Genomic DNA, 20,990 nt, shown 5'->3' with positions numbered 1-20,990 from the left:
GGGGGGCGGAGCAACCGTTTATTGTCTGGACTGACCACAAGAATCTTGCTTACGTGCAATCGGCTAGACGTCTCAACTCCCCGTCAGGCCAGGTGGGCGTTGTTTTTCGGACGATTCAATTTTTTCCCCTGACGTTCCGACCTGGATCAAGAACGGCAAGGCGGACGCCTTGTCCCGGATGTTCTCCAAGACGGAGGAGAGTGGGGGCCAAGACCGAGACGATTCTTCCCCGGAACTGTGTCGTGGGAGCAGTTATGTGGAAGATTGAGGAGGAGGTTATGGCGGCCCGACGCAACCCGGTCCCGTAACGGTCCACCCGGTCGGTTGTTTGTGCCTGAGTCGGTTCGTTCTGCTGTCCTCCAATGGGCCCACGCCAGCAAGATGGCTTGTCACCCTGGCGTGGCTCGGACGATGGCGTTTCTTCGCAGACGATTTTGGTGGCCTGCCATGGGAGAGGATACTCGGGGTTTGTTGCTGCCTGTCCAGTGTGTGCGCAGAATAAGAGTGCCAATCGGCCCAGCTCCTGGACTACTTCACCCCCCTTCCTATTCCTCGGCGACCATGGTCGCATCTGGCCCTGGACTTTGTCACTGGATTGCCCTCTTCTGAGGGGAACACGGTCGTTCTGACTATCGTGGACAGATTCAGCAAGTTCGCCCACTTTGTGCCCATTTCCAAGCTTCCCTCTGCCTCTGAGACGTCCGAGATCCTGGTTAGGGAGGTTTTCAGGGTCCACGGGTTGCCTAGTGATATCGTTTCCGACCGTGGTCCTCAGTTTACCTCTGCTGTCTGGAAGTCCTTCTGTTTGGCCATTGGAGCCTACGGTCAGTCTCACATCTGGGTTTCATCCCCCAATCTAATGGTCAGGCGGAGAGAGCCAACCAGAAGATGGAATCCACGCTACGCTGCCTTGTCTCCGCCAACCCCACCTCCTGGGTCTCTCAGTTGCCTTGGGTTGAGTATGCCCATAATACTCTCCCTACATCTGCCACTGGGATGTCTCCCTTCCAGTGCCTGTATGGCTACCAACCTCCCTTGTTTCCTTCTCAGGAGAAGGATCTCTCAGTACCCTCTGTTCAGGCCCACATTCGTTGTTGCCACCGGACCTGGCATCGGGCCAGAAAGGCACTCCTTGGAGTTTCTGACCGGTATCAGCTCCAGGCGAATCGTCGCGGGATTCCCGCTCCCACCTATACCATCGGAGATAGGGTCTGGTTGGCCACACGGGATCTTCCTTTACGGACTGAGTCTAGGAAGTTGTCACCGAAGTTCATTGGCCCGTTTGTGGTGGAGAAGGTGATCAATCCGGTTGCAGTTCGACCTCAAGTTACCGAGAACGCTCAGAGTTCATCCCACCTTTCACGTCTCCTGCCTCAAGCCTGTTCTCCTCAGTCCTCTGTTGCCTCCTCCGCCTCCTCCTCTCCTCCTCCTCGGATGATCGGAGGTGGTCCTGCCTATACGGTGCGACGCATTATGGATTCCAGACGGCGGGGCCGGGTTTCCAGTATCTCGTGGACTGGGAGGGGTATGGTCCTGGAAGAGAGGAGTTGGATTCCGCGGCGACAGATCCTTGATGCTGACCTCCTTCGGGACTTCTACCGCCTCCATCCTGGCGCTCCGGGAGTCCGCCCGGTGGTTCGTCGGAAGGGGGGGTACTGTAACGAACCCTGCATCCTGAGTCGGTTCCTGTCGGTGTTGTCAGTTTTTCTGTTCGGGATCTCCTGTTTTCCCGAGGGTTCTGGAACGCTCCTGCCTGGTTGCCGGGCGACATTGCTAGGCGGGGAGCTCTCATGATTTACCACACCTGCATCCCATCAGCAATCTGCACACCTGGTCCTGATCATCACCCCTTTTAGGCGCTGACCTGACATCCATTCCCTGCCGGATCGTTAGCCATGAACAGTAGGTTTACCAGAGTATCAGTCTTAGAGCTTCTAGCGTTAGTTTTGTTGTTTTGCACCTTGTTGGTTTGTTGTTTACTTACCTCCGTTTTGTTCCATCTGCAGTCACTCGTCCGGAACCTTCATCCAACCTCTGCCTGGTGGTCGGCGGCTGCCGAGCCATGATTGGATCAACCACTGCACCCCCAACAACTAATCAACGCCGCCCGCTCTGTTCCCTGGATTATTCAGCATCACTCTTGAATTTGTAAATAAACACTCACCTTCGTTTCAACTTACCTTGTCCTGGTCTGCTTCTGGGTTCTGGCTTTGTAACTCGTGACACACACAGTACACAAACATCCTAAAACATACTAGCTATAGTGTATTGAGACAACCCACAATGTTATAATGCTATTTGTTTAAATGGTTGATAAATGGTTATGCTTGCCTATAGGAAAAGTCCCATGATGTAAACATTTTTTATCTTTACAGGAGAAAGCAGTATACGGGGTGCCGATGCCAAGAAGCTACCTAGAGCTGACCCTGAGCCCTAAGAGCAGTGAGGTGGACCATGCCAACAACCCTGCCAACCTTAGCAGCGACGTGCTGCTGATCCCAGACCTGTCGACCTTCAGGGGGTGCTGCCCTGGGCAGAGCAGACGGCCCGGGTCATCTGTGACCCCCTGCATGATAACCGGCAGCCCCCTGCGCACAGCACCCCGCCTCATCGCCAAGCAGCTGATGGGGCAGCTCCAGAGCCTGGGTTTCTCCCTGCACTCCTCCTTCACCTACGAGTGCTGTGTCCTGGGTGCGCCCGACAGGGTGGGCCCCAAGACCATGCTGTTCCCCGCCACCACCCTGGCCAGCAACCACGACCTGCCCTTCTTCCAGCAGCTGGTGAATGGGATGTACGCATGGGGGCTGACGTGGACAGCTTGGCCTCAGCCATGGTGCCCGGTCAGATGGAGATCAACCTGAGGCCGGAGTTTGGCATCGTGACGCCGACACCGCCTTCACGTTCGTACCGGCATTAAAGAGATGGCGAGGAAACACAGCTACATCACCAGCTTCTTCACCGACGACAGCCTGTACAACGCCGGGGTGCTTTCCCACTCTCTCTGGGATGCCGGCCGCCGTAGTCTCTTCCACACCGGGGACCACGGCGGAGGGGGAGCTGTCGGAGATTGGCAGGAAGTGGCTTGCGGGGCTCCTGAGCCACTCAGCCGCCATGAGCTGCCTGCTCTCCCCTGGGCTGGGCTGCCGCAGCCACATCGCCAAGAAGGTCAAAGACCCCAAGCACAACGTGCTCTATGCCACCTATGGCTACAATGACAACAGCAGCGCCTTCAATGTAAAATGCCACGTCGGGCGGGAGACGCATATCGACAACAATCTGGGCTCGGCCATGGCTAACCCATACGTGGTGATGGCGGCCACCGTGGCGGCAGGACTGGACGGTATCAAACGCAACCTGGCGGCTGAGACGGGTCTGACCAGGGCCTCCACCCACACCCAGCTGGGGAAACAGCAGTTTGCCATCCCTGTGAAGATGGAGGATGCTCTGGTGGCTTTGAGCGAAGACCATGTGATTCGCGGAGCCCTGGGAGAACCATTTGTGCAGTATTTTATTGCTCTGAAGCAATTTGAGATTGAGACTGAAGAATTGGATGCAGAGAGGAACAAATGTCTGGAATATTTCATATAGAAGTAGTCAATATTGTACAGTGGGATTCCTATGAAACAAATGGATTGATCGAATTCATACAAAGCTTTGAATATATATATTTTTTATTCCATATTTGACAGAAAACAATAAAAACATGATTGAAATATCAACATCTGTGTGCAGGGCCCAAATGAATTGAAAATGAATTATCACATCTAATCTGATTTCTTTAAAAAGAGAGTAGGAAACATCTGGGGTTTGGGTCTTGAATTATGATGTCATACAGTAGATAGCTGTCGGTAAGGTACACAAACATAAAAACCATTCTCAACCTATTACAGTGCTATGGGAAAATGTAGAAAGGGAAACTGGCCACTTTACACTGAAAACTGACGTTGAAACTTATTTTACATGTATAGCTGAACACAGCACTTTGAGTTCAAAACACAAATGTGGATTTGGCTAGTGAAATTAGAGGGTACCTTATACTGAAGCAATTATTTTCCTATGCATGTATGCACTTTTTAATACAAAACGTCTACTATGAACTCAAAACAAAGGATAGTAAAATAATCACGTTTGGGGTATTCATTTGACAACTAAGGAGAAATCTAAATGACCATTTCACAAGTAAGGAATAAAAATATCCGAATTCGCACACTTGCCATATTAGAACATTCCAATATATAACAATTTTTACAACAAAATGTATCCCATAACCAGTGCAAAAAATAAATGCAAATTCCCTAAAGACTCTTAACAGTCTAATTTACAATACAAACCCTGTCATAGAACAGTGCTGTTATTGCCTTGATCGTAGACAACATTTACACATTCACTTCTTGCTGATGAGATTCCCCACCGTTGTATGAATCGCCAAGCTTATTTTCATTAGGCGTAGTTTCAGTCTGATAGCTGTGTATGGAACTAATAGAGGGATGTCTCACAAACAAACTTCTGTGTTTGTCTGAGTCATATCTGTTTGTAGTAGTTTTTGTCGGTTTATCAGATGGCTTGTTGTCAAAAGAAACAAAACTCTCAAATCGGCTATATGCTCGTTTCTGCCCGGTGTCTGAATGAATTGATGCTTGACTCTCCACAGTGTTTGTGGAGCTCAGGGTGTCCTGGTCCGGTTCACGTTTCTTTCTAAAGCTCCTTCTAACCCAGCTAGTACTTAACCCAGGAGATGATGATTTACCTGCTGGGCTGGGAGAATTATGTTGTTGTTCCTTTTCGGTTTCATTACCAGCCGCATTATGTGATGACCTGGAAGGGCTTGGCGAATGACCTTTGGGTGATGTAGTAAGTCCCACAGCTGACGGTTTTCCAGGAGGATCTGAGATGGTTCTCTGCTCTTCTGAAATGTCAGCCTGCACTAAATGCTTTGAATTCACTGAACCTATCCTTTGAAGTGTGGATCTGAATGAATTCTGCCTTTGGAGTTCTGCTCCCTCTTCCTGGTGTGGCGTTTTCTCCACCATTTTATCCACTGAAACATCGGCATGCACTATATTCTTTATTGATTTCACAGAAGTTGTGGGTTTCACTGGATTCACACTTTGGCGTGTTTTCTCTATGTCTGCGGAGAGCACTGAGTCGGAGCTGTTGGCCAGCTGGTCAGTGGAGCCATGACTCTTCCTGGTGGGGCCCTCCTTCTCCTCTGGTATTCCAATCAAAGACGTTAGCGCTTTAGAGCTCTCCACATTAAGTCCAGTGGGTCTGAAGTTGGAGGGCTTGAGCAAAGGCTCCTTTAGTTGTATTCCCAGTTGGGCTGCCGACATCGTCCTGGAGAGAGGCTCTTGCCAGTCATCAAGAGGATTCCTCTCTGTCTTGTTCTTGATGTCGTATTGTGAGACAGACCTTTGTGCATCACTGAAGTTGGTTCGTTTATATGTTTGGTCTTTAACTCTTTTTTCCTCTTCCTGTTGACCTCCTGGGGGTGAGTTCCTCTCTGCGGCTGGAAGGTCCCTGATTAGAACTGTGTTCTGAGCTGCCTGATAACTCTGCCGTACTGTGCCTTGTATCCAGGCCTCTCTCTGACGACCTTCTTTTAGCTCTTTCGAGAGCAGACAAACAGACAGCCTGAGAGAATCCTGGCTCTGCGCTGGCCTTAAGTTGCTGACAGGTTCCTCATACTCATGTAAACTGAGCCTTTTCCGTCTGATCTCTTCCAATCTCATCTGACGTCTCCCTCAATCTAGCGGGGGTCAGTTGGGGGTTGGAAGTTGCTTAGGCCACCTAGAATGCCCTGTGGGGATGTCACTCCTAGACCGCCCTGTGGAGATAGCATCCATAGACTGCCTTGTGGAGATGTCACAGAGTGCTCAGACATATAGTTAGGAGTTTCAGACTGTTCTGCCAGACGGCTGTTGAAGAGGACTGATGTTCTCATACAGGATGATGTGTTTGGGGTTCTGCGTGCTGTCAGGCAGATGCAGATTCTCAACTGGCTCCCCCTAGGGTTACATCACTGTTATTGAGGTACGAGTTGATCTTCCACCTGTTAAGAGAGAGGTCTCACTGCTGTAAGGGAGTAGATGCTGTTGGTCAATGCCATACTTCTTCTTCTGCGTGTAATGATTCACCCTGCCTGGTAACAGTGGATCTTCGCTACGTCTGCCTCTCTCAGGGGCACCGTGAGCACCGCCAGCGTCATCTCTTACATTCCTCAAGTGAGTTGTGGAATTCCCTCTCAGCGGCAGCTCTCCGGCGTAGCTGTGTCCCCTCACAAGTTTCCCCATATCGGTGCGGTGAGATTGATTCAGTCTGTCCTGAATGCTCAGTCCTCTTGTGATCATCTGTCCATTGCTGTATCGATCGTCCTTCTGTTGACCGGTAGAACTCATCAAGCCAAGCTGTCTCCTGCGGGATCTCATGTGAATCTGGTCGAGAGAGAGTCTGCTCTCGAAGAGCCGACCGGGGTAAGGGTTGTACGTGGACGTTGCCGGCTCTTTCCAGAAGTCTCTCTCCTGAGAGAGAGTGGCGGGCAGATTGGATCGGGCGAACAGACGTCTGAACTCCTCGTCGTAGGAGCCCACCAGCTGCCCTGTGACGACCAAGACCATGCTGAGGTTGATCTTCTCGAAGGACCACGTGAAGCTGGAGGAAAAGGAGACCAAAAGAAAGGTGTTATAATAAATACATGCAGTCATCCGGTTACTTAAACATAAAACTCCATGAATACTTTAGAAAATGTTAGTATGCTACATAATGTATAACATTATATTTAATATACTGGATATAACAAGTTAAGGAAGAGTTTGGGAACAGATTTCTGTTTTAAATGCAATAGAGGGGACATAGTTGGTTGTACTAGGTTAGACATACCTGTATGTACCGTACAACACTGTTTTGCAGTCCACCAATAGAAACCTCTGCTCCAAAGATCCATGGAACTTTGCTCCAGATCGACATATATACTGCTGTCCTTTCACTGTCCGAACTCGCAAGTTCTGAATAAGACAGAAGAATGGAGTTAAAATCTCTCACCATTTATTTTCCGCACACACACACACACACACACACACACACACACACACACACACACACACACACACACACACACACACACACACACACACACACACACACACACACACACACACACACACACACACACACACACACACCACTACTACTACAACTCTAACCTTATCAAACTTGTGACAACCATCCCCAAAACCATTGACAGGAGGCCAACCAGAAAATTGGTTTGGAATTATTAAGAGTTACAGCAAGACAACACATTTCACCTTTCATTGGGACACTTTGTCTTTGCTCAAAAACAAGTTCTCAGTCTATCCAATTGAGACAAAGGGTAAAGACACTGCGTAACAGGAACAAGCCTGGCACTGCACTATAAAACTCATAAAGTAAACCTGCTGAAGTCATCCAGCACGTTGGTACACTGATGATGCTTTAGGGGAAATAGACACACCGGTAAATGACTACTGCATTTCCACCAAGGGTTTGGAGCAAATGTCATTGCTATTCCGCTAAGATTCCTGCCAATAGTTAAAAGGTCATGCCACTGACAAACTCCTGCTATGCATTTAAAAGAGACCTTGGTCTCAGTATGACGCCCTGATAAAATAAAGGTTAACTAAATAAACTAAATAAAATGGAATTAGGACTCTTACAGTTCCTTTGTGAATATACACTGAGTATACAAAACATTAGGAATGCATGCCCTTTCCATGACATACTGTAGACTGACCAGGTGGAATTCAGGTGAAAGCTATGATCCCTTACTTATGTAAGGTAGCTTAGTGGTTAAGAGCGTTGTGCCAGTAACCGAAAGGTCGCTGGTTCTAATCCCCGAGCCGACTAGGTGAAAAAAATCTGTCGATGTGCCCTTGAGCAAGGCACTTAACCCTAATTGCTCCTGTAAGTCGCTCTGGATAAGAGCGTCTGCTAAATGACTTAAATGTAAATGTAAATTGTTAAATCCACTTCAATCAGTGTAGATGAAGGGAGGACACAGGTTAAATAAGGATTTTTAAGACAATTGAGACATGGATTGTGTATGTGTGCCATTCAGATGATGAATGGGCAAGACAAAATAATTAAGTGCTTCTGAACAGGGTATGGTAGTAGGTGCCAGGCACACCGATTTAAATGTGTCAAGAACTGCAACGCTGCTGGGTTTTTCACGCTCAACAGCTTCCTATGTGTATCAAGAATGGTCCACCACCCAAAGTACATCCAGCCAACTTGACTTTAACTGTGAGAAGCATTGGAGTCAACATGGGCCAGCATCGCTGTGGTACGCCGACACCTTGTAGAGTCCATGCCCTGACGCATTGAGACTGTTCTGAGGGCAAAAGGGGGTGCAACTCAATATTACTCAATAACTCTTCCAAATGTTTTATACACACAGTGTAATGGGAGACACAAATCATGTGTAGAAACTTGTGGTATTTAATTGGTCGAAGCAGAAGTTTTTGTTATAGTTAATTAAGTATTAAGTATTTCAAATATAATTCCTTACCTTGAGATCTTGGATTTGGACATCTGCGCTCTCAGCCATATTCAGAAAGCTTTTGAATTGGAAGTCATCAAGAAGTATGTAGACCACCACTCCCCTAGTAGTTGCATTGACAATCGCCTTAAAAATATCAACGTCAGTGAAGACGTCCATCGCTATAGCAATAACCTATATTGAAAAGGGATTAAGAACAGGCTTAATTATCAGTTGTGTGAACAGCAGAGGTTTATTGAAAGTAGAAGTCTCAGAAATTGGTCACCAAATCTGAAAAGGTGCCTCGTCTTTTTATGTGTAGTAATTGCAGTGTTGGGGAGTAGTGAACTACATGTAGTTCAACCAGTAATTTAATTACATTTTGCAGTAGCTTGGTGGTAGTTGAACTAAATAAATAAAAAATCAGTAGTTAATTACTTGTTTTGCAATGTAGTTGTGTAGCTAACTACTGAAACGATACACTACTAATAAAATATGGGTGAAGTAGGCAAGAATTTCATTTATATTTCTGCATTAGACCTGCCTAATTCTCAAGAAACACTTTTCGTGTGCCTTATTCTCACTTTTTGTGTTTAATAGACTAATTACACATCTGACACCAGAGTAATCTGTTCTTGCAATTTGGGGTCAATGACATTTCAGATGTATATATGATCATTTTTCACAAAGTAGTTTGGATGTAGTTAACTACTTTTTCCAAAGTAACTTTAGTTAAGTAAACTATATTTTCTTAAGGGTTGCTTTAGTGTAGCTTAACTTCTTCCAGTGTGAAGTAATTGGTAGCTTGGTCAACTATATTTTCAGAGTAGCTTCCCCAACACTGAGTAATTGTGGTACTCAAAAGTGCACTGTTTGAACAGCACAGACTGTACCGTATGTGTGTTTTGAGATGTAGCAATGTCTTTTGTTCCTACACACACACTTTATTTATTTTTTTTGTTTTACAAATGTCATTTTTATTCATGTTACATTGCTGTTACATAACGTTAGGGCATTAAACATTTTCACAAGGGTTTGGGGACTACAATCAATGATTAGCAAAAACACTAGTGGTCTCAATCTCAATTGACAAACCTGCAAAGGAAAGTACTGAACAAAAACAGGACTTTCTGTATGCAATATTGATTCCCCCATTCCAGTGTACATTGAAAAAATGGGCATGCATGTACTTATTCTTTTGTCATTCCACATTCTTTTTTAAGTATTCCTAAAGTACCACCTTTTTGTCAGACATGCTAAAAAGTAACACATTGAGGTGAATAATATAACTAGGAAGGAGTGTTTCGTAACCGTCGAGGGGAGACCTTGTTACAAGAGCCCATGGACAGCACTTGCTCTGTTGACAGTCTACGTCCCAAATAGCACCCTATTCCTTATATAGTGCACTACTTTCGTCCACAGTCCTAGGGGCCCTGGTCAAAAGTATTGCACTATACAGGTGATAGGGATGCAACCACTGGCTGGACAGCCCCCACAGGTTCATAAAATACAGGTGTCAGTTGTGTTCAAGTTACCAGACAATATGCATCCCAAATAGCACCCTATTACCTTCACACACACACTTTTTTAACCTTCTGGAAATACATGTCCAATTGTAAGGATGATAAGTGGAAACCTTTCAGAAAGCCTGGCAAGCAGTCATGACGTGTGAAGCTGACATTTCAGTAAGCCTACGTTTAAACAAGTGCAAGTTGACACAGGCTTCGGTTGTTGATATGCCACAGACATTTTAAATGAACATTCTTTTTTTTTTCAACATGTGCACCTGTGGGAAATGCTACTCTGTAAGAAAGGCAATTCAAACCAGGAATGTGAATTCGTACAAACCATAACAGTAAATACCAGACACTGCAAATGATTGATGGGAAGTTATATTATTGTGCCTCCTTACCTGTCTTGCATTTAGAATTTGTTTACGTATCATGTATTTGATGGTCGGTGTGTTGTGTCTGGGAGGGTGGAAAAGCAGGCTGATGTTTGTCTCCATGTTCTCATTGGTGACCTCTGGCCAGCCGAGGTCAAGGTCAGGAACCTCCTCATCTGACTCAGTGGGGAAGTAAGTGGAGGGAGCTCTGACATGTTTCCCTGCAGAATCCTCATCCTCTGGGACTGGCAACTCTGCATTGTCTAAAATGAAGATGATCTCCTCTTCAGAGAGAAAGTCACTGAGTTGTTCGGCTTTGAGGTACTCCTGGTAGACATCTCTACCCCCACTGACCAGAGCGTAGATGGCAAGCGGTAGGACTCCTTGTAGTGTGGCTGGATGTATTCTGCTGGAATCCACGTCTTCTTTGAATGACAACAGACAGGAGAGCTTGGATTCCATTTGTAAGGTTTCCCCCTGAGAGGATCTCTGATTTACGTAGAATGGGGTTATTACCTTAAAAAAATATACAATATACTATGTGTTATGACAGAACTGATTAAATTGTGATTTGTACGATTTTCATCTTCACTATGTATAATGCCACAACCTAATGCCAAACCCATTTAAGTAAAATAGTTTTGACTGACAACCTACCACATGTGAAACTTCCAATAACTGTTTGATTTTACCATATTTTTGTAGACATTCTTCATTCAGTACATTTGTGGAAAATATACTTCACCTGTGTGGAAATTCAAGTACAGACAGTACACCACAAAGGATCTTTTCAAATCATTCTGAAAATTTCAGGGGAGAAAGACAGAAAAGAGGCCTTGCACTCAATTGAATGTCAAAATGTCAACAAACTAGACTTACTTCTTGGTCAGCAATGATAGCCAGCTCTTTCAGCTTTTAAAATCCCATTGAATGTGTTAAATTGTCCAGTCAGTTGAACATTGAGAATCACAGCCAGCAAGTCAACCCGACCGGCACCTCTGGCGTATGGCTGAAGTAAAAAGGTGAGCAGTCAATGATGGGTGTGGATTGTCGTTTTTTTTTCTTAATAGATAAAACCTGCTGCAATCTTCACCCCATTCACTGCTCTGACAAAACACATCACTTGAGAGTCCCTCCCTTCAGAGGTTTGGAAGTCAGGCTAGTAGTATCTTGTTTGGGTGAAAGGAAACACTTACAGTAGTCATTTCTTTATAGGTAGTAGCCACAAATATGACCTCTTCTGTGGAGTGTACATTTATATTAATGTATAATATTTATAATATTTAACATGTCCTTAATACATCTTTGAGGAGAATACCAAAAGGATCTTGTGCCATACAGAAGTCTGTATCCTCTAAAGTTACTGCTAAATGACTAAAAGGTCCCTTCTTAAATGAAAGACAATTAAGAAGTGAGAGTAGACAAGTGAGGGAAATAAAAAGATAGAATGACAGGAAAAGACAACAGAGAGAAGGTGATAAATGAGGTTTATTGCTAGCACAAAGCAAAGGGGGAAACGCAACACGGTGCAGACAAACTTAACTTCTCTGGCATAGCGACTGCAGTGCGGACGGCACTGGCTGTGTGTCTGCCGTCTGCACTCTCTGACATCCATTCACCATCAACAGAGAAATGGACACAGACATTCAGACCTGGGCTCAAATACTATATGAAATAATTTCAAATACTTAAGCTGTGCTTGATTAAGCTTGTCTGTTGCAATGGCAAATCCCGCCCACCTGGCACTCTAGGCAGGCTGATCCCAGGTCTGCAGACATTCCATTATACAGTACAGTATAATGGAAGGTGCAGCTTTTTATGATTAACACTTATGACTAACATCTACTCTGGTCATTTCTTTTTTCAAATTTTCTTGCCTGTTAATGCTCAGTGACCAGCTATATGACAGATGACATCTAAAATGGACACCTTCATGTAACAGCTTCTGGTTTCACCCAACTCATGCTATAAATCAGTAGCACTAAATGCCTCAATCTTTCTCAGGCATCAATATCCCTGGTTACTTTCTAGGGGGGGTTGGTGACTTGAGAGATCTGGCTGGGCTGGGGGACTTCATACGCCGAGGGGGTTGGGGACTTAGGGGTGGGGGTTGGGGATTTGGCGGTGGGGGTTGGGGATTTGGCGGTGGGGTTGGGGATTTGGCGGTGGGGGTGGGGGACTTTAGGGATGGGGTGGGGGTCTGGGGGATGGGGGTTTGGGCAGGGTAGGGGTCTTGGAGGCCAGGGGGTGCAGGTGTAGCTCCTCTCCCTCCTATTTTGGGCTCGGGGCTCTCGCCTTGCTTGTAGACGCTCACGGTGATCTCCACAAACTCGCCGCCATATTTGTTCCGTACGTTGATGCTGTACTTGCCGGAGTCCTCGGATGTGACGGCGGTGATGGTGAGGCTGGCAAACTTATTGGCCTCAAGCGTAATCTTGGCGTGCTCAGTGGAGACTACCTCATTTTCATTCTTGAACCAGGTGACCTCTGGACTGGGGTCACCCCAGACTGTGCAGGTCAGTCTCAGGGTCTGAAGGTGGACAGAGGGAGGTGGAGAGGAGAGAGTGAGAGTTCAGAGGTCAGAGAGATAGATCTCTTGAATATGCACTCAATTCTCAACGAGAGACCATGTGTTTTCAATACAATCACAATCTTATACAAGCATATGTCATCATGATATAACGTTTGTTCAGAGTGCATAGAATATCCCACCTTCTGCTCCATAATGGTGACCACATCTGGCAGACCACCAACCACTCTACCACGGTCTGAGGATTAGGAAAGTCAATTAGTACTTGTTGTCACGTAATCACTAGGCTAATATGTACTGTGTAAATATAGTATACTCACTCTTCTCAGCAAAGGCTGCAGCCCTGAAAGATAAAATAACAAAATAATGACATTGTTATAAATCAAAGACTTGGTGTATTACCAAAACATTTGGCAGTGTGTATACGATGAGGACAAATTCTTGCCTTATAAAACCTTTGGAACGTTTAATACTTTGATTGTTATTTTTGTGTTGTATTTTGCCAATATATATTTTGTTATAATAATAATTAGAACGACAAAATCCAAGAAGAAAAGCACAGCAATAAGTATCTTACTTGAGTCTCAGGTACTCCTCATATGCATCGGTATACGCTATAAAAAGACAAATTGACATGGTTGACATGATAAGACATCATCTACAAAGACAAGTTAAGTGCAATTTAAAACAATCCTAGTGGGCAAAACTTCTGGTTATAATGACATCATTTCAACGTTGTGACATCGTTTTGCCGGCTGGGATTTTTTCTCTCGCAATGCTAACCTTGTCCGGAGAGGTCGAAAGAGCGAGTGTGGGACTTGGTGGCATCCATTATCTGGATGGAGTAGTGTCCCTTTTCCTTCTCTGATGGATCCCTGATCTGCATCCAGGCCATCTCAGCTGTGCCGGCGATCCCCATCTTCTCAGACGACGAGATCTTGCTATCCCTAAACGGATATGGTCAGGTTTATTCGTCTAAATTAAAACCCTGCATTTCGGTCATTCCACAGTTATATTTAAAGGATGTATACTTTAAGTTGAGGCAAGACCAACAGACAAATCTACCCTACAGTCTAAACTTAAATCCATTGAAACATAAAATAGTATCTAGAAACATCCACTGATTGACATAGGTCAAAGTATGCCTTCAAATCTCATCTCCAAAATGGCTGCATACTGTGTAACCGGCCTGGCTTAGTGTGATGTAGATGATGAGATGTGCGTACTTGTGCAACCAGGCAGTCCTGATCTCCTCTGTGTAGTACTTCATGTAGCACTGGAGCCTGATGCCCTCTGGGGTACACTGAAGCACCAGCTCAGAGGCAGAAGACCCTGACAGGAAAGAGAGGCAAAGACTTCACAACCACACCAACACTAAGTAACTTCACAACCACACCAACACTAAGTACCTTCACAACCACACCAACATTAAGTACCTTCACAACCACACCAACACTAAGTACCTTCACAACCACACCAACACTAAGTACCTTCACAACCACACCAACACTAAGTACCTTCACAACCACACCAACACTAAGTACCTTCACAACCACACCAACACTAAGTACCTTCACAACAACAACAATGCATCAATATTTTTCCCAGCAAGTGTTTTGATACAAAGTACATACCAGCAATGTGAGCAATGGCGTTGATAATATCGTCAAACACTGCAAATCAAAAACAGAAGATTTGTAGAAAAAGGAATTCATTTTCAATAGGTCCTGATAAAGGAAATGATATTGTATAAATAATCAGATTATAGTTCATTTTCAATAGGTCCTGATAAAGGAAATGATATTGTATAAATAATCAGATTATAGTTCATTTTCAATAGGTCCTGATAAAGGAAATGATATTGTATAAATAATCAGATTATAGATCATGGATATCCTGGAGTAGGAATTTACCTTGGCCAGAAATGTCAAAGACAGAAGTGTCTTTCCCTCTGTCGTCACTGAGTTTAGCTTTGTAATGGCCCTGGTCTTTTCTGGAGAACTGAATAAAAAAGGTACTATTTACTGAGATTATATTATAAAATCAGAAACATTTGGTAATATTTTAGATAGTATCGTCATCTTTAAAAATAAAAAAACGATACCGTGGTAAATTGAAAAAAACGGAGTTCCCTTGAGCAGTTGTATTCCTTGTGCAGTCATTGCTTTCAAGGTTTACAGCAGTAGTTACCAAGGAGATGGGGAGAGCAACAGATCCAGACATCACGTTAGGAGGGGTCTCCAGAACGATCTCCTCGTCATCCTTGAACCAGTGGAACACAGTCTCTTTCTTCACATTGGCAACCTGAGACACAAACACATACAGAATACAATCTGTCCCACAAATAAAGAAAGTCCCACACACGATATATGCTCCCAACAATTTAACGTGTAAACTGCAAAGCCCCAATGATTACAAATATATACACAGTTTCAACCTGAAGTAAATAGATATCTGTAACCACAATAACAAGTCCAAGAAAACGTGTTTGTTACCTTGCAGACGAGCAGAACAGTACAGTCGTCATCCACATGGTAGGAAAGGTACTCAGCAAAGTGGGGACCTAAACATTATGAGAAATATTTCATTTTGAAAACTATTATCACAATATAAAGTACATTTTAGCCATTTAGCAGACACTCTTATCCAGAGCAACTTACAGTAGTGAGTGCATACATTTTTCATACTGATCCCCCATGGGAATCGAACCCACAACCCTGGCGTTGCAAGTGCGATGCTTTGCCAACTAAGCCACACAAGACCAGTACAAACTGTATCTATAGCGCAATGTGAAATGTTGAAAATCAAACTAACAGACCAGATGATTACTAATGTATAATATCAAGACAACAAAGTCTTCACTTTCTTGTTGAAAAATTAAACATAAACTTTCATACTATCGATCAAATATGTGCCATCAATCATCTGTGTACTAGGATAGAATACCTTGTTTCCTGATGTGCTCTGACCTCTGGAACTCAGCCTCCTTCAAGGCAGCCTTGAACACTGAGAATAGAACACAACAATGTCACTACTGAACCTAATACCCAACCGCTTACACTCCAGCACCGTAGCTTTATGGTAAAGAAGAAAACGCTTACTATTATCATATGTATATCAGACTTTGGATCAAATACTATTTGTGTAACGATCCCGGCGGTCTGAGTCGGGTCCTGTCTGGTGACGAGTGTTTCTGGTCGTAGCTCCTGTTTCCCGAGGGTTCGGGAACGCTCCGGGAGCGCTCTTGTTTTTCGGCACCTGCTTCCCATCAGCAATCGGCACACCTGGGCCTAATCATCACCCTTCTTAGGGTCTGGCCCAACATCCAGTTCCTGCCGGATCGTTAGCCATGAACAGTATGTTTTGCCGGCGTATCAGCCTCAGTACTAGAGTTAGTTTTTGTTGTTTTGTTGCACCCTGTTGACCTGCCTGGTACTTACCTCCGTTTTTGTTCTCCCCCACAGTCACTCGTCCGGAACCTCTACCCAACCTCTGCCTGATGGTCGGCGGCTGCCGAGCCATCATCGGATCAACCACTGGACCCTCTACAACTCCTCCCACGCCGCCGCTCTGTTCCCTGGATTATTTCCCTTCACCCTTGGTTCAGTAAATAAACACTCACCTTTTGACACCACTTACCTTGTCCTGGTCTGCTTCTGGGTTCTGGCTTAGTAAACCGTGACAGAACGATCCGGCCAGTAATGAACCCAGCGGACCTGGACTCTGTTCGCCATGCTATTACCCAGCAGGAGAAGATGTTGGGCCATCATAGCACGGTACTACAGGAGATCGCGTTGTCAGTTCGGAACCTTTCTACCGGTCTGACGGAGGTCCAGAACCAACGCAAGTGGCCGGTGGAGGATCCACTACCGGTTTCATCCATCTCGCCTGCCGCTTCTGAAGCTGTGGCCATCCGTGAGCCCAAGGTTCCGACGCCGGATAAATATGAGGGGGAGCTGGGAAGATGCCGTTCCTTCCTTATGCAGTGTGGACTAGTGTTCGATCTACAGCCCTACTCTTATGCCACAGACAAGGCTAGGATAGCCTTGTGATTGAGTTGCTGCGTGGTCGTGCGCTGGAGTGGGCTTCAGCCGTTTGGGGAACGACAGGATCCCTGCATGGCTTCATACCAGGGGTTCACGGCCGAGATGAGGAAGCTCTTCGACCATTCCGTCCGAGGGAGGGGACGCAGCTAGGCGCCTGTTTTCGCTCGCCAGGAACTCGCAGCGTGGCCGACTTCGTGATTGAGTTCAAGACGTTGGCTGTGGAGAGAGTGGGTGGAACGAGGAGTCTCTGCAAGCGGCCTTTTACCAGGGTCTGTCGGAGCAGCTCAAGGATGAGTTGATCTCCTATCCGGAGCCTAGTGACCTGGACAGCTTGGTAGCCTTGTCCATTCGGGTGGATAATCGAGTCCGAGAGCCGAAGGAGGGAGAAGCAATGGGGTCCGTCCAATCGATCAGTTTCTCAGTTCCCAGTCGGGTCGGGTGGTGGACCAGAACACATCGATCATTCTCCACCACAGTGGATTAGTGGAGAGGTCCTCTCTCCCGATTCGGAACCCATGCAAGTGGGGCGGCACGGGTTAACCAAGGAGGAGCGTCAACATAGACGTAAGACCAACTGCTGCCTCTACTGTGGTAGCTCGGGACATTACATCTCCACTTGTTCCCGGCGGTCGTCAAACTGCCCGGCTCGCTAAAGTTGGGAGGACTTTTAGCGAGCCAGTTTCAACCTCTCAGTACCTCTGTCAGACCCCGCTTCCCGGCTACCCTTGTGAACAGGAATCAGAGCTTAGCGCTTAACGCTTTATCGATTCAGGTGCCGATGGAAGCTTTCTTGATGCCGAGTTGGTGGAACAGCTGGGGCTTTCCAAGGAGCAATTGCCGGAAGCCATTGAAGCGACCACTCTGAACGGCAGTAGTCTGGCACGTATCACGATGAGGACTGAACCGTTAAGATGCGGTTGTCAGGGAATCATTCTGAGATGATTTCATTTTTCATTCTGCCGTCTTCCCATGTTCCTCTGGTCCTTGGATACCCCTGGTTGAAGGAACACAATCCCACGTTCGATTGGGTGACGGGCAAGGTAACGAGTTGGAGCCTGGATTGTCATGCTAACTGTCTCAAGACTGCCTGCCCCCATTCGGTTCCCAGTCAGGTGATTGAGGCTAAACCTCCAGATTTGTCCCTGGTTCCCGAGACATATCACGATTTGGGGAGGTTTTCAGTAAGCAGAAGGCTCTGTCACTCCCTCCCCACCGACCATATGATTGTGCCATCAACCTGGTCCCTGGAGCTGTCTACCCCAAGGGAAGGTTATACAGTATCTCCCGACCTGAACGTGAGGCGTTGGAGACCTACATCAAGGAGTCCCTAGCTGCTGGTCTCGTTCGTCCTCGTCATCACCCCTGGGGGCAGGATTCTTCTTTGTGGGTAAGAAGGATGGCTCTCTTCCGACCATGTATTGACTATCGGGGTTGAATGACATCACGGTCAAGAACAAGTATCCCCCTGCCCTTGATGAGTTCTGCCTTCGACTCCTTACAGGGTGCTACGGTGTTCACCAAGTTAGACCTACGCAATGCGTATCACCTGGTCCGGATCAGAGAGGGGGACGAGTGGTTGACGGGTTTCAATACACCGATGGGGCACTTGAGTATCAGGTGATGCCGTTTGGACTGACCAATGCTCCAGCGGTATTCCAGAGTATGGTGAACGACGCCCTGAGAGATATGATCGGTCCCTTCGTGTTTGTTTACCTGGATGACATTCTGATCTTCTCGAAGGAACCTTCCGACCACGTCCAGCATGTCCGGCAGGTTCTGCAGCGATTGTTGGAGAATCGCCTGTTCGTGAAGGCCGAGAAGTGCGAAGTTTCACGCCCACACAACATCCTTTCTCGGGTACATCATCTCCAGGGGAGAGATTAGGATGGACCAGGAGAAGGTTAGAGCGGTTCTGGAATGGGCCCAGCCCGGCGAGATTGCAGCTCCAGAGATTTTTGGGGTTTGCGAATTTCTCACCGCAGATTCATCCGGGGGATTACAGCCGTGTGGCCGCTCCATTAACTGCCTTGACTTCCAGCATCAGGACTTTCAAGTGGAATCCGGAGGCGGATCGAGCGTTCTGGATTTGAAGAGGCGATTCTACCAACGCACCGATTCTCTCTCAACCGGACACGGCCCGTCAGTTCGTTGTTGAAGTGGACGCGTCTGATGTGGGGAGTTGGCGCCATCCTGTCGCAGCGATGCTCCACGGACAGTAAACTCCATCCCTGCGCCTACTACTCTCGTCGCCTTTCACCTGCGGAGAGGAATTACGATGTGGGTAACCGGGAGCTTCTCGCGGTGAAACTTGCCTTGGAGGAGTGGCGCCACTGGTTGGAGGGGGCGGAGCAACCGCTTATTGTCTGGACTGACCACAAGAATCTTGCTTACGTGCAATCGGCGAAACGTCTCAACTCCCGTCCAGGCCAGGTGGGCGTTGTTTTTCGGACGATTCAAGTTTGTCCTGACGTTCCGACCTGGGTCTAAGAACGGCAAGGCGGACGCCTTGTCCCGGATGTTCTCCAAGACGGAGGAGAGTGGGTCCAAGACCGAGACTATTCTCCCCCGGAACTGCGTCGTGGGAGCAGTCATGGGAAGATTGAGGAGGAGGTGCTGGCGGCCCTTCGGACTCAGCCCGGTCCCGTAACGGTCCACCCGGTCGGTTGTTTGTGCCTGAGTCGGTTCGTCCTGCTGTTCTCAAGTGGTCCCACGCCAGTAAGATGGCTTGTCACCCTGGCGTGGCTCGGACTATGGCGTTTCTTCGCAGACGTTTTTGGTGGCCTGCCATGGCCGAGGATACTCGGGGTTTTGTTGCTGCCTGTCCAGTGTGTGCGCAGAATAAGAGTACCAATCGGCCCAGCTCTGGACTACTTCACCCCCTTCCTATTCCCCGCGTCCATGGTCGCATCTGGCCCTGGACTTCGTCACGGGTTGCCCGCTTCTGAGGGGGAACACGGTCGTTCTGACTATCGTGGGACAGATTCAGCAAGTTCGCCCACTTTGTGCCGATTGCCAAGCTTCCCTCTGCCTCGGAGACGTCCCGAGATCCTGGTTAGGGGAGGTTTTCAGGGTCCACGGTTTGCCCAGTGATATCGTTTCCGACCGTGGCCCTCAGTTTACCTCTGCTGTCTGGAAGTCCTTCTGTTCGGCCATTGGAGCTACAGTCAGTCTCACATCTGGTTTTCACCCCCAATCCAATGGTCAGGCGGAGAGAGCCAACCAGAAGATGGAATCCACGCTACGCTGTCTGGTCTCTTCCAACCCCACCTCCTGGGCCTCTCAGTTGCCTTGGGTTGAGTATGCCCACAATACTCTCCCTACATCTGCCACTGGGATGTCTCCCTTCCAGTGCCTGTATGGCTACCAACCTCCCCTGTTCCCTTCTCAGGAGAAGGAGCTCTCAGTGCCTTCTGTTCAGGCCCACATTCGTGCTGCCACCGGACCTGGCATCGGGCCAGAAAGGCACTCCTTAGAGGTTCGGACCGGTATCAGCTCCAGGCGAATCGTCGCCGGATCCCCGCTCCCACCTATACCATCGGAGATAGGGTTTGGTTGGCCACACGGGATCTTCCGTTACGGACTGAGTCTAGGAAGTTATTACCGAGTTCATTGGTCCGTTTGTGGTGGAGAAGGTGATCAATCCAGTGGCAGTTCGACTCAAACTACCGAGGACGCTCAGAGTCCATCCCACCTTTCATGTCTCCTGCCTCAAGCCTGTCCTCCTCAGTCCTCTGTTGCCTCCTCCGCCTCCTCCTCCTCCTCCTCGGATGATCGGAGGTGGTCCTGCCTACACGGTGCGGCGCATCATGGATTCCCGACGGCGGGGCCGGGGTTTCCAGTATCTCGTGGACTGGGAGGGGTATGGTCCTGAGGAGAGGAGTTGGATTCCGCGGCGACAGGTCCTAGATCCGGATCTCATCAGGGACTTCTACCGCCTCCATCCTGGCGCTCCGGGAGTCCGCCCGGTGGCGTTCGTCGGAGGGGGGTACTGTAACGATCCCGGCGGTCTGAGTCGGGTCC

The 20,990-nt window shown here is 47.4% G+C and overlaps 2 pseudogenes; one reads left to right on the top strand and one right to left on the bottom strand.

The window, feature by feature from the left end:
* Window positions 1–2,369: 2,369 nt before the first annotated feature.
* Window positions 2,370–3,621, top strand: LOC123486414 (annotated as a pseudogene).
* Window positions 3,622–11,864: 8,243 nt separating this feature from the next.
* Window positions 11,865–20,990, bottom strand: part of LOC123486413 — a 30,259-nt pseudogene continuing 21,133 nt past the window's right edge.

The sequence above is a fragment of the Coregonus clupeaformis genome, unplaced genomic scaffold (genome assembly GCF_020615455.1).
Source record: "Coregonus clupeaformis isolate EN_2021a unplaced genomic scaffold, ASM2061545v1 scaf1195, whole genome shotgun sequence".
Taxonomy (NCBI): Eukaryota; Metazoa; Chordata; class Actinopteri; order Salmoniformes; family Salmonidae; genus Coregonus; species Coregonus clupeaformis.
This window is presented reverse-complemented; position numbering and strand designations above follow the sequence as displayed.